Below are 13,169 nucleotides of genomic sequence, written 5' to 3' on the forward strand. Positions count from 1 at the left end.
TTTTTAAATTATTGCAGTGTTCACGTTAGAGGATAAGATAGATATCAACTCATCTTGAATTTTATGACCGAGATAGTGATAATGTATCTTTTTATAACGAATTAGTCGAAAATTCTCTTGCATTATTGGATCAAAATCTCAATAAGAACCAATATGTTTATTTTTTTCATTTTCATTCGCATCATTCTCATTTTCTATTAATTCCACATTCACAACAACTCATTTTCATTCACATCATTCTCATTTTCTACTAATTCCGCATTCACAACATTCTCATTTTCAACAAATTCAGCATTCACAACATTCTCATTTCAACAAATTTAGCATTTAAGTCATCTTCATTATTTAGCAATTCTTCATTTGCATCAAAATTATTTTGTTGATTACGAACTAAATTTGCAGGACCAAAATATTTGTTCAATGAATACTCCAAACTTTTGGCAATTTCGTCTTTTCTTTTCTTTCTTTGTTTTTATTGATATTCCGATAATTGTTTCATGCTTAGAGAAGTAAATTAAACACTACAATCCAAATAAAAGTATCACACAAGAAGAAAAAAAAGACATGACCAACAACTATTAATAAAAAAATAAAAGAAAATAATAATTAGCAAAAAAACAACAAAACCTGATGTAGACAACTTCTTGTATTAATCAGTGAACCGTGGCAGAGGCAACTTCTTGTGTTTAATTGGTGAACGTCTTAATCTGCAAAATATATAGACATATAATCAGAAATACATAAGAATATAAGAGATATTAACAACAACATGCCTTAAAATTGAACACATACCACTTTAATCTCCATGGGTCTGAAACAATAAATTGGAAAAACCAGATCTGAAATAATTAAAATTGTTGTTTTTATTATTTACCCGGATCGAACACCTCGGACCAGCCGGTTCGATGGTTCTTTTTGATCCAACCGACCAAATCGACGTGGAAACGGATCGATCAAACCGGTTTTCGGTATGACTGACCCGGGTTGTACATATCAGTATCCGGGACCGAATTCTACCGATTCAACAATCCAGGATCCATCAACAATTGAGCAAGGATTTTGGCCAGTGATCAGGGGTAGGACGGCTGGCTTGGCATTAGTATCTAGCCATGTTTGCGCCGAGGTTACTCTATAAATGAGAGGGCCAACGTTATTTGTACCACTCACACCTACTGACATCGCGTCATCTAAGAGGTGTGCGAAGGTAGACGAGTCACCTAATAAGCACTCCAACGAACTACCTAGAGAGTAGAATCGCTCGACGATCTCGGCATCTATGATATTGTACTAGGTCTGAAGAGTTTTTAGCAAAGATTGAATGAGAGACAAAATAAAGTGAGGAAGGAAATAGGGAAGAATCACCTGCAAGAATGGTCTCTGGCGAAGCTAAGGGGTATGTCGCGAAAGAGCGCGTACGTGCCGTTGGAAAATAATTAAAAGAAAACCAGCAGCTATTTAGGTAAATTTTTTTAGCTTCAATAATTAAGAGTGCTTTCTTTACGCAGAGGGTATGGAAGAAGTAGGAGGCAAAGAAAAAGAAGAAAATCCTAACGAGGGGATATTTATAGGTTCCGTTCCTTGTTGATGATGCAAAGTGGAATCAGCCGTACGATCAAATTATGCATCTGATGGCACTAGTTGTGCCACGTCATACGACGCTTTGTTTGCCCCAATGAAAGTCAAGGGATATAGGGTTTGCTAATGAGACGCGGACACGTGGCGATATGAGACAACGCCACATTTAATTTTTTCGGCATGCCAGCCCGCGCGCCTGCACGATTCTCGGTAACTTTAGGGTATTATTGCGCCGCCTTGATACTTGCGCACTGCTCAGGATGAAAAGCGAATGTGAAGGCGCACATTTAGTCACGCCGTGTGGGTTCATTTTTTCAGCCCAGCCGAGTGGAGAGTTCTGTTCGCCACGATCAATGTGATTTGCCCCATTCGCGACGAATTGGGGAGGCGGGGGGGAGTTCAGTTCGCCACGATCAATGTGTTTCGCCCCATTCGCGACGAGCTGGGGGGAGTAGGGTTGGTTCATTTTTTCAACTTATCCAGGATTTTCGGGCAGAGTTTGCCATGATCAATATGCTTTGCCCCGTTCGTGACAAACTGATGGAGTAGATAGAGGAATAGGAGTCAAACCTTCAAAAATTTTCAAGTTCTGAAAACATTTGAACTATCCCTCGCTTTCGCTTTTTCTTCACCAAGGTATAGTGGGGGAGTACATGATCCAGGCTATTTTGTCCCCAAGTTCAAGGAAAGAAGGCCATAGAGCCCAAAGCCCAAATAAGGCCCAACTGTGGTTATCTCTATGGTGGGCCAGAGGCGATGAATGGGGTAATCTAGAAGAGAAACCTCACATAATTTGGGAGTCATGTCACCAGGACAGCAACAGTCATGCCGCCCAGTTGGTGAGATAACTATATATCTCGACAGAAAAGTGTACCTTCCTCCTCCAAAAGTAAAAAGTAATGGGACACGACTCATACGAAAAGGTCGTGTAGCAGACCTGTACTGATAGGTAACATGAAAAAAAATCAACGATAATCCTCCACGTGGTAGAGTAGGTAGTAGTAGGGCGGCGATTGGACCCAAAGAGTGCACCACGTGGCCAGACAAGACCCATTTACTTTTAGTATATATATGGCCTGTCTAGGTCAAAATAGAGGTTGCCATTTCTGATAATACAATATGCACACTTATTTCGTTGCTCTTCAAGAAAGAGAGAATTCCAACCAATTGTATTGGGCCGATTAAATCATATTATAGTCACTTTTCCATTATATATTTACTCATATATAATCATTTAAGGATCTTTCTAAAAAAAGTATTGTTATTTTAGCCCATTAAAGATCTTGAAATAAACCCACACAATCCATACACGTATATACGTAAAAGCCCAAATAATCTTGTGTGGCCAAATCGACCACATCAGTGGTCATATTATGAATCTGTTGAAAACTTACTAACGTAGGAAAGAAGAGCTGAAAAATGACATTGATTTGTAATTTCTCTTAAATCGGAGTAGTAACATGAAAGATAGGTAAATTTAACTCCATTTGTTCAAAACATTCATAGAGGAGTACGTGTCCACCGAACTACCAGTATCTAGGAAGGCACGGGCCACATCATATCATCCAACATTAATCCTTATTACTAAAGGTTCGTTGTGGGGTCCAATGTGTTCAAGAAGTCGTCTGGTCCAAAAGCGATGGTGGCAGGGATTGATATTTGATATACTTCGCACAATTCTATATTTTCCTGAGGTGTCGTTTCTGAGCTCGACGTGTATCTCCCTCGGTCGGCCCATGATATCATTTGGATATATCCTTTCTTTGAGGGTGGGAGTGGAGGTACTAACCCCTGATTTCCGAAATAGGGACCCCACTTATGTCCATGTGGCGGGTCAATTTTATGAAATCAGCTATCTTGTTATCACGTACGAGTCTTTCCACCTCGTCATTCGGGTGGAAGCATGTGTCCGTCTCATGCCCGAATTCGATGTGGAAACGACATAACCTTCTCAAAATGGGACACAACCAAGGTTCTTCTCGCGCAAAACAAGGCCATCGTAGATCCCTTTGCTGCTTGATTGAGTACAGTGTGTTTAGTGTGTTTGACAACGGAGCTGTTAAGGGTTGATAAGAGTGATATCGAGGTCCTCGTGTCGTTTGGAGTGTATGGTACGAGGCAAACCCGCTTCTCGTCCTTTACGACTCCAATTGGTCGAGACACAACAATTGGGTTAAACTCATCCATTTTCTGTTATAGGGCCTCTTCCAAGTTAATGAACCGGGAGGACCGGCTCAATAGATCGCCGAAGTCAAGAGAAATTTATAATGCCAATGCACGTAAAAACTCCCCATCTCGCAACCCTTGGGATAGAGCGGTCATTAATACCTCATCGCTCGTTAGGGTAACTCATAGGGTCGCCGTCGTGAAGCATTTTATGTAACTTCATGAACGCTCTTTTTCCTTTTGTTTGATGCTAAATAGTGACAATGATATAGGTAGACATGTCGTTGAATCGACTTAAGTTTTCACTAGGTTTTGTGGCGCCATTATATTCGAACGAGATGGCGCTATAATTTGTTGGGATAGGGTTGTCAGGGATTTCCTTGGAGAAAAGACTCATCCTCTCCGTTTTTAACCCCTCTCTGGAGAGCTTTGAGCTTATCAATATCTCTGCGTAGGTTGTCTACATGGGTTCTCACATCGCGACTCCTTTCTTCGCGGGTTGCCGAATAATTTATCCCATTTTTCTTCTGATTTTGCTCCGAGATAGCTTTTCTCGCTTCTCTTCTAGCCCTACTTTCTGGAGGTAGTAAATCATATTTTTTATGGCTGTTGCGATCATGTCATGTACCTCTTCTCAAGTATACATTTGTTTCGTCGGAGGGACGGGCCAGGGGTCCCTCGATATGCATCCCTCGAGAGAGGAATTGTCTCGCCAAAATCATATTCAGTTGTGTTCGGTCATGGGAACTCGTACGGCTTCCAGTTTAGTCTTTTGGGGGAGGCATTACCTCTTGCGGCGCATATCCTGTCCCAGCGGGTCGACCGGGTGTGATCTCCGGAGTTTCTGGCGAGGCTGATCCTTTCTTGATTGCGGGCAGCGTCCATCTCCGTCAGTAAATTCCTTGCGAATGAACTTTCTCATTCCATCTCCATGCCTGAGCTCAGATATGATCACTTGCGCTTCAAAGAAGTTTTCCAGCAAGTGATGTTGTTCCCACAGACGGTGCCAATGAGCTTTTTTTAAGGTGATGACGACTAGTGTGACGTCAGTTGGTAGGATGATTTCAACTCCAAGCTCTGTCGAAATCTTGATCGACTATAGTACCTGCATGATCGTAAGGGGTTTTCCCAGTGTAGAAGCTCCGACGATCAAGTTAGAGTATATACATTCGCCTTTTTTTGTATTTTTTGTAAAATAATATTCAAAAGTAAAATTTGAGTGAACTCCCTTTTTATAGAGACTTCTTTTCTTGGGGTCCAAGAACTTTCTTTTAGTGTTTTCAAGTTAACTATTTCCTTATTTGGACTTGTCGCCCTTAATGGGATTTTATGGTTAAGTAGACCTTAACTTGTCTAAGGCACCGAGGTAGGAACGGTTCCGCTTCCCAAGACCTCACTTTGGGTCTCGAGGTAAGGTATAGGCGAGGCACTTTACTTGTTTAGGGTGTTACATGTCCTTTATGAAATTAGTCTTTCTTGTTTTTGGACTTTCTTCCCTGATGGGTATTTTGGGCCATCTTTTTCTATTATTTTATATAATACCATAACAATTAAGTTCATCAACGCGAAATGGTCCATACTAGAAGACTCGTAAAATATTATTCACACATGCAACTGAGGAATATTAGCATTACAAAAAATTATCGTGTCGTCAGCAAAAAGCAAATGTGATATCGACGGAGCTTCGTTGCATACTGCTAGGCATGCTATATTTCCACGAACAATATAGAAATAGGTAAGGAGATATTGGATCGTCTTGAAGTAAACCCCTCTCTGATACAAGAAAACCAAAAGAACGTCCAATATAAATAAAAGCGTATGTAACTGTAGACACACATATCGTCACAAGATCAAAATAAGTGTTATGAAAATCCAAACTAGACATTAACAACCATTCAACACGGATATCCAATTTAATGGCCATATGCTCTGCCGTACTATCATTATAGTGGACAACTTCATAAGCAATGAGAATACTGTCTGAGATCAACCTTGAAGGGACAAAGGTTGATTGATAATCCGAAATAATGAAATTGATATGCGGTTTAAGGCGGTTCACATTAACGAAATCATCCAGTTCCTTTATGGATAGTTAAATTATTTGTTTTGGTTGAATTGAAAAGTCAATAAGCCAAAATTTCAACCAGCCTTAAACATGAACTCTTGAAGTGCACTTGGATCTGAAAAATATTATAACAACGACGAATATTTTCTCTTTCCATTTATTAGTACTTTAAACTTCTTGTACGTATTGGGACTTGTAGCTATAACATTAGACTAACTTTAAACTGCTTCCGAATTCCAAAATTTCAGCCGAATTTCGAAAAGGATTAGAACATTGTAGAATCTTTTTTGTTTCCTTTTCTAGAGTCAAAATACCGGGACACGTAACTATTTCTAGGTACTGGCACTTGTAGCTACAACATTACATTGACTTTAGAATGCTTCCTTACTAAAACAATCACATATGGTCACAAAACCAAAATACACAGACAGTTGTAGCTACAACATTAGACCAACTTTAAAATGCTTCCGTATTAGAACAAGCATACATCGGGCCGTAAAACAAATAACAGCAGAATATTATGACCAGAAATTTATAATAACATTAGGTTGATTTTATAATACTTTCTCATAAGAACATTGTCAGAAAAAAAAAATCTAGCAGAATTAGAACAATGTAGAGAATTTTTTCCCATAGGGACTTGTAGCTATTTGTACGTAGGCAGATTGAAGCTATAACATAAGACTGACCAAAAATTCTTTAGCATACATAGGTAAAGCAAGCTAAAATACCAGCATTAAATTATGAGCATAAATTGGTACGTGTTGGGACTTTGGTACGTGTTGGGACTTGTAGCTATTAGACTGACTTTAAAGTTCTTTCGTATTAGAACAAGCATATACTTAGTTCAGAAAACCAAAAATTTTAAAATAATTTCTAAAAGGATTTGAACGATTTAAAATCTTCTTGTTTTCCTTTCTTGTTATTTGTACGTAGCGGGACTTGAAGCTATAACATTAGACTAACTTTATAATACTTTCGTATTATAACAAGCATACATTGGGTAAGCAAACCAAAATATCAGCACAATATTATGAGCATAAATTTGTATGTAGTGGGACTTGGGGCTAGTACACTGACTTTAAATTGCTTCCGTATTAGAACAAGCATACATTTGGGTCAGAAAACCAAAATTTCAGCAGAATTTCGATAAGGATTAAAACGATTTAAAATATTTATGTTTCCCTTTCAAGAGTCAAGAGACAGGGACTTATAGCTATTTGTACGTACTGGGACATGTAGCTATAACATAAGACTGCCTCTAAATGCTTATGTATTACAAGAAAGCATACATTGGGACATATAACCAAAACATTAGCAGAATATTATGAGCAGAAATTTGAAGGTATTGAGACTTGTAGCTATTATACTAACTTTAAAATGCTTCTATATTAGAACAAGCAAACATTGGGTCATAAAATCAAAATATCAACACAATATCATGATCAAAAATTTGTACTCATTGGGACAAGTAGCTATAACATTGGACTGACTTTAAAGTGGTTCCATATTAGAACAAGCATACATTGAGGCAAAAGACCTATCTTTCAACACAAATTTGAGAAGGATTAGAACACCGTTGAGGTACTGGGACTTGTAGCCATAACATTAGACGAACTTTACAATGCTTCTGTATTAGAATTTAGAACACGCATACATTGTCAAAAAACCAAATTTCAACATAATTTTAAAAAGGATTAGAACAATGTAGAATATTTGTGTTTCCCTTTCCATAGTTAAGCATGGGACTAGTACCTAATTGTCCCGAACTCGTAGTTAAAACATTAAGACCGCCCTTAAAATGCTTCGGCATTAGAAAAAGCATACGTTGGGTCGGCAAATAAAAATTTCAGCATAATTTTGAAAAGGATTAGAACGATGTAGAATCTTTATGTGCAGAAATTTATGTGTATGGGGGACTTGTAGCTACAACATTAGACCAACTTTAAAATTATTCCGTATTAGAACAAGCATACATCAGGTCATAAAGCCAAAATATCAGCAGAATATTATGACTAGAAATTCGTAATAACATTAGCCTGATTTTAAAATGCTTCCGTATTAGACCTGGGTCAGAATACCAAAATTTCAGCAAAATTAGAACAATGTTTTCGTTTCCCATTCTAGAGTCAAAATTACTGGGACTTGTAGCTATTTGGACATACAAGGACTTGTAGTTATAACATTAGTCTGACTACAAAATGCTTTCGTAATAGAACAAGCATACATTGGATAATAAAACTCAAATATAAGCAGAATATATTGAGCATAAATTGTACGTGCTGGGACTTAGCAACAACATTAGGGACTTTAAAATGCTTTCGTATTAGAACAAGCAAACATTAAGTCATAAAATCAAAAAGTTGAATATCATGATCATAAATTTGTACGTATTGGGACATGCAGCCATAACACCAGAACTGACTTTAAAATGCTTCCGTGTTAGAACAAGCATACATGGGGGCAACAAACCAAACTTCCAACATAATTTTGAAAAGGATTAGATCAACATTAACATACTGGGACGGGTAGCCATAACCTTAGGCTGACTTTATAATGCTTCCTTATTAGAACAAGCATACATTGGATCATAAAACAAAAATTTCAGCAGAAATTTGAAAATGATTAGAACAATGTAAAATATTTTTGTTTCCCTTTCAACAGGCAAAAGCATGGGACTCGTACCTAATTGTACATACTTATACCTAATTGAACGGGACTTGTACTTAATTGTACGAGAGTAGTAGTTATAAAATTGGACTGCCTTTAAAATGCTTCCGTACTCAAACCAACATACACTGGGTCATAAAACCAAAATATCAGCATAAATTTTTATGTACTCGAACTTGTGGCTATAGGGTTAGACTAACTTTAGAATGCTACCATAATAGGAAAATCATACATTGAGTCAGAAGAGCAAAATTTAAGCAGAATTTTGAAAAATATTAGAACAACGACAAATCTTTTATCTTTCGCTTTATTGGTACTTTAAACTATTTGTACGTACTAGGGCTTGAAGCTATAACATTAGACTGAATTTAAAATGCTTCAGAATTCCAAAATCTCAGCCGAATTTTTAAAAGAATTAGAACAATGTACAATATTTGTGTTTCCAGTTCAAGAGTCAAGACCGGGACACGTAACTATTTCTATGTACTAGGACTTGTAGCTACAAATGCTTCCTTGATAGAACAATCACATTTGATTACAAAACCAAAATACAGGCATAAATTTGTATGTACTGCGAGTTGTAGCTACAATATTAGACCGACTTTACAATGCTTTCGTATTAGAACAAGCATACACTGTGATAGAAAACCAAATTTCAGCAGAATTTTGAAAAGGATTAGAACAATGTAACATATTTTTGTTTCCTTTTCCATAGTTAAGCATGGGACTAGTACCTAATTATATCGGACATGTAGCTAAAACATTATTAGATTGCCTTTAAAATGCATCCGCATTAGAACAAACATACATTGGGTCGGAAAACAGAAATTTCAGCAGAATTTTGAAAAGGATTTGAATAATGTAGCATCGTTTCGTTTCCTTTTTCTAGAGTCAAAAGACCGGGACCTGTATAGTATATACGATCATTATACATTTAAAAAAAATAATTAATATTCGTAATCTTTGGTATTAAATAAAGTGAATAAACGAATTTAATACAACAAATTTTGAATAACATTGTTATATTTTGAAATATATAAAATCTATTCTCTTTTTTTTATCAATTGATTAAACTTAACTTATATTGTTCAATTTATTAGTATAATCATGATAAAATTTGTATTTTAATTAGTATATAATTCAATAAGTTAAATCAATCGTAAAATTTGTTGTCACTGGATTCAGTGGAGACAAAATAGATGTTTAAATAATAACATGATATTCATGTAGTATAATTTTCAATATGATAAATAATTGGGAGTACATTACTACACACATGGCAGAAAACAAATAGTGTCAATTTTTGCAATATAGTAAATTCGAACATGTATCTTTCTTTTTTACAGATAATGTTAATAATATAATATTAAAATAGTAAATCAGAACATATTTTATGGTCATGTTCATGTAAAATGTATAATATCAAATAATTTATTTTGCATTTTTCTAATATAAATCCGAGTTAATGAATTAAAATACAAAATTTCTGTTACACCACCAATCATGCAATCATAACAAGGGAAGATATTTTAAATGGAATTTAACTAAATAAAACTAAATTAATTACTATTAAATTTAAATTCAAAAATAATTCTTTTTTTTTAGTTAAAAAATAAATTTATTTAGAGTTTCCAAAAAGTTGATACATTTAGAGCATTTTATAAATGGTATGATATAAATATATTAATAAAATAATTAAATATATTTAATTACCTTTAATTGTGGAAAATAATGACATGTTTTTTGATGATTTATTTCTACCAATTAATTTGTCACTTGGGATAAAATTGAGGACATGTCAACAATTGAAATTGCCAAATATCAATCAATTAGGGCTTTTGAGATCCTACACCGGGTGAAATACACCGGGTAGATCTTTACCATTCATATACACACAAATATACAACACCCACATTGGTATGTGTAGATCAACGGTAAAAAAATCACCCGGTGTAACCTTCACCGGGTGTAGAATTCACCTTTTATATATTATATAGATTAAAAAAATGAAATTGGAATCTGCAATAATTGAAAATTCCATTCAAATTCTCACCGGTAAATTCTCGTCCCATACTATTAAATACCGGTGTGCCTAAATATTTCGGGAATTTGGGATTGGGATCGGGAAATCCCATATTTTGCCTAAAAAGTAAGAAAGATTACATTTTTTTTCATTATTATTATTTTATATACTAAATCAACTTGAATAAATTGTATATATACTATTGTTCTCGAACTATTTATTTTTACAACGAAACTCGGAACAAATAAAATTTAAAAAAAAATTGAAATACTATATTATATTGTATTCTTCATCTCCTTGAAAGTATATATAAATTATATATATATATATATATATATATATATATATATATATATATATATATATATATATATATATATATATATATATATATATATATATATATATATATATATATATATATATATATATATATATATGTGTGTGTGTGTGTGTGTGTGTGTGTGTGTGTGTTTTTGTGTGTGTGTGTGTGTGTGTTTTTTATTAGTTTTTCTTTTTTCCTAATTTGGGATTAAAATATCCCGATTGGGATTGAACCAATTCCCGAATCCCAATCCCGTATTTGTTCATAATCCCGATCCCAAATTCCGTAATCCTGAATTCCCGAAGTTTTATTCCCAAATAATAAAATTCCGATCGGGACGGGACGGGATCCCGAATCACGATCCCAAAATGCCCAGCCTTACTTTATGCCCAAATACACTTCCAAAATTTAGTGTAGATAAACTCAAACGGTATCATAAATTCATAGTAAGAAGGATTTGAAGGAAACAAAACAGTCAAGTCCCATTAACTAACCTGCATCGCAAACACAATAACATATGTCGAAGTCAGGCAAATCTAAAATATATAAATTAAACACTCAGTTTAATAAAATAAAATAAAATAAGAAAAAAATAGTATTACCAATCAAGACTCATTATATAAAACAAAACAACCTAATAAATTTCCAATAGTTTCGTGCTGGTTAAAGCAACCTTTTCCTCGAGGAGATCGCCTTTAGTTTGAAGTACAATGAATTTTTCCGTAATTGTTTGTCTGTCAGGCATTGTAATCCAGTGATAATATCGTAACCCTGTATGTACGCATGAAGGGCAGAGAAGTTTATGATGAACATAAATGTGCTTGGAGCATAATAATAGGTTTAGAAATAACCGTAAAAAATAGGCAAATGATTGATATTGATTTTTAATACCAGAATAGAAACACACTGATAGATACAAAAATATACCCACAAGCCAATAGCACCTTGCTCACTTCAGCTTATGTTCAAGCAAAACTAAACGGTTATCTACAGAGAGAGTTAAACAAAGTCAGTTAACAAATTATAATCCCAAAGTATGATCAATATCCCTGCATAAATAACAACGGATGTGAATTCCTCTTTTTTTCTGTTTTCTATTTTTCTTTTCTTTTTTGTAGAAACAACATGGATGAATTCGGATGATTTCAACTTCTATCAATCGGTCAGATTATTTCCTGGAAAGAAAACAAAGTAATTATACAATGTTTTCCTGATACGTTCAAGCACCTTTGTTGTGGTAGAGATCTTAAGCCCTCGAGGCTCGTTGGTCATATATTTAACACCTAACTATTAGCAGATCAACCAAATGTTACGTCAGTAGACTTCAAAAATTAGTAACTGCTCGCACATGCAACATTATATCTCATTGTTAAAAAACACTCTCATATAAGTGAATCAAACACAACATCATCCAATCCAATCTGCCATTTCTCTACACACTATCGTCTTACCAGACTAGAAAACATGTACGTATCACATTTTTACCTTCTTACTTCTGTCTGAATGATATTTACCTATTGTTAGTAGATGCAATAGCTTATCAAGATCAGCTGTATCTAGCAAAAACAAGAAAAATAGATGAAACAAAAGATGCAACTAGGATCAATAAAATGTATGCCAGGAGCCAAGATGCAAACCAGCCTTTAGCAGTATAGGATAGCTGATCATGCAATTCAAAATGCACAAATTAACACATCGAAAAATAAAACCATAATTGGAAGCATTGGAGTAAATATCAAGATATTTGGTGACATTAATTTCCCAATCGGTATACACTAAAAACAAATATAAGGAAGAAGAATAGATGCCCTATTAATCATATGCCCCGGGGGTTCCCATGCCAATATACGAGCTCTCGTTTTTCTCCATAACAGGCTCAGAAACTCGAAAAAAATTAGCCTCATAGCCCCATTATACGAATATAGTTATGCAACATATAGGCAGAAATAATATGGGATGACCAAAATATATCTTCAGAGTCAACGGTGCAAATCTTCTTAAGATAATTATTTAAAGGGAAGTGATAAGATCATGATAAAAAAAAAAAAAAAAAAAAAATTATGTCATAACGTCATACCATAAGAGAGGCTCATATATAGCTTTGTTAACAGTAAATGGGAAAATAGGCCAGGCATTACTGCAAACCCGACAGTTGCATATGATTAATAGAGTTTAAGAATAAATACCTAAAAATCAAGTTCCCCAACGGATCGCATCGCCACGATACAGGCTCTTTCTTTTACCATGTTGATAAAGAATTACAAAATAGCTAATGTCAAAGCCGCATTATACCATGCATAAAGATATCCAACAGATAGGCTGCAAAAGAAAGGCATGTGCAAAAA

The 13,169-nt window shown here is 35.0% G+C and overlaps 1 long non-coding RNA gene across 1 annotated transcript; it reads right to left on the reverse strand.

The window, feature by feature from the left end:
- Nucleotides 1-510: 510 nt before the first annotated feature.
- LOC148772294 (uncharacterized) lies at nt 511-1,320 on the reverse strand. Its single transcript, XR_016030078.1, has 2 exons — nt 793-1,320; nt 511-707 (listed from the first exon to the last, which is right to left on the reverse strand). It is a non-coding gene; the product is annotated as an uncharacterized LOC148772294 (long non-coding RNA).
- Between the last annotated feature and the right edge of the window lie 11,849 nt (nt 1,321-13,169).

Source organism: Erythranthe guttata, chromosome 2 (assembly GCF_056151865.1).
Source record: "Erythranthe guttata isolate IM_541 chromosome 2, IM_541, whole genome shotgun sequence".
Taxonomy (NCBI): domain Eukaryota; kingdom Viridiplantae; phylum Streptophyta; class Magnoliopsida; order Lamiales; family Phrymaceae; genus Erythranthe; species Erythranthe guttata.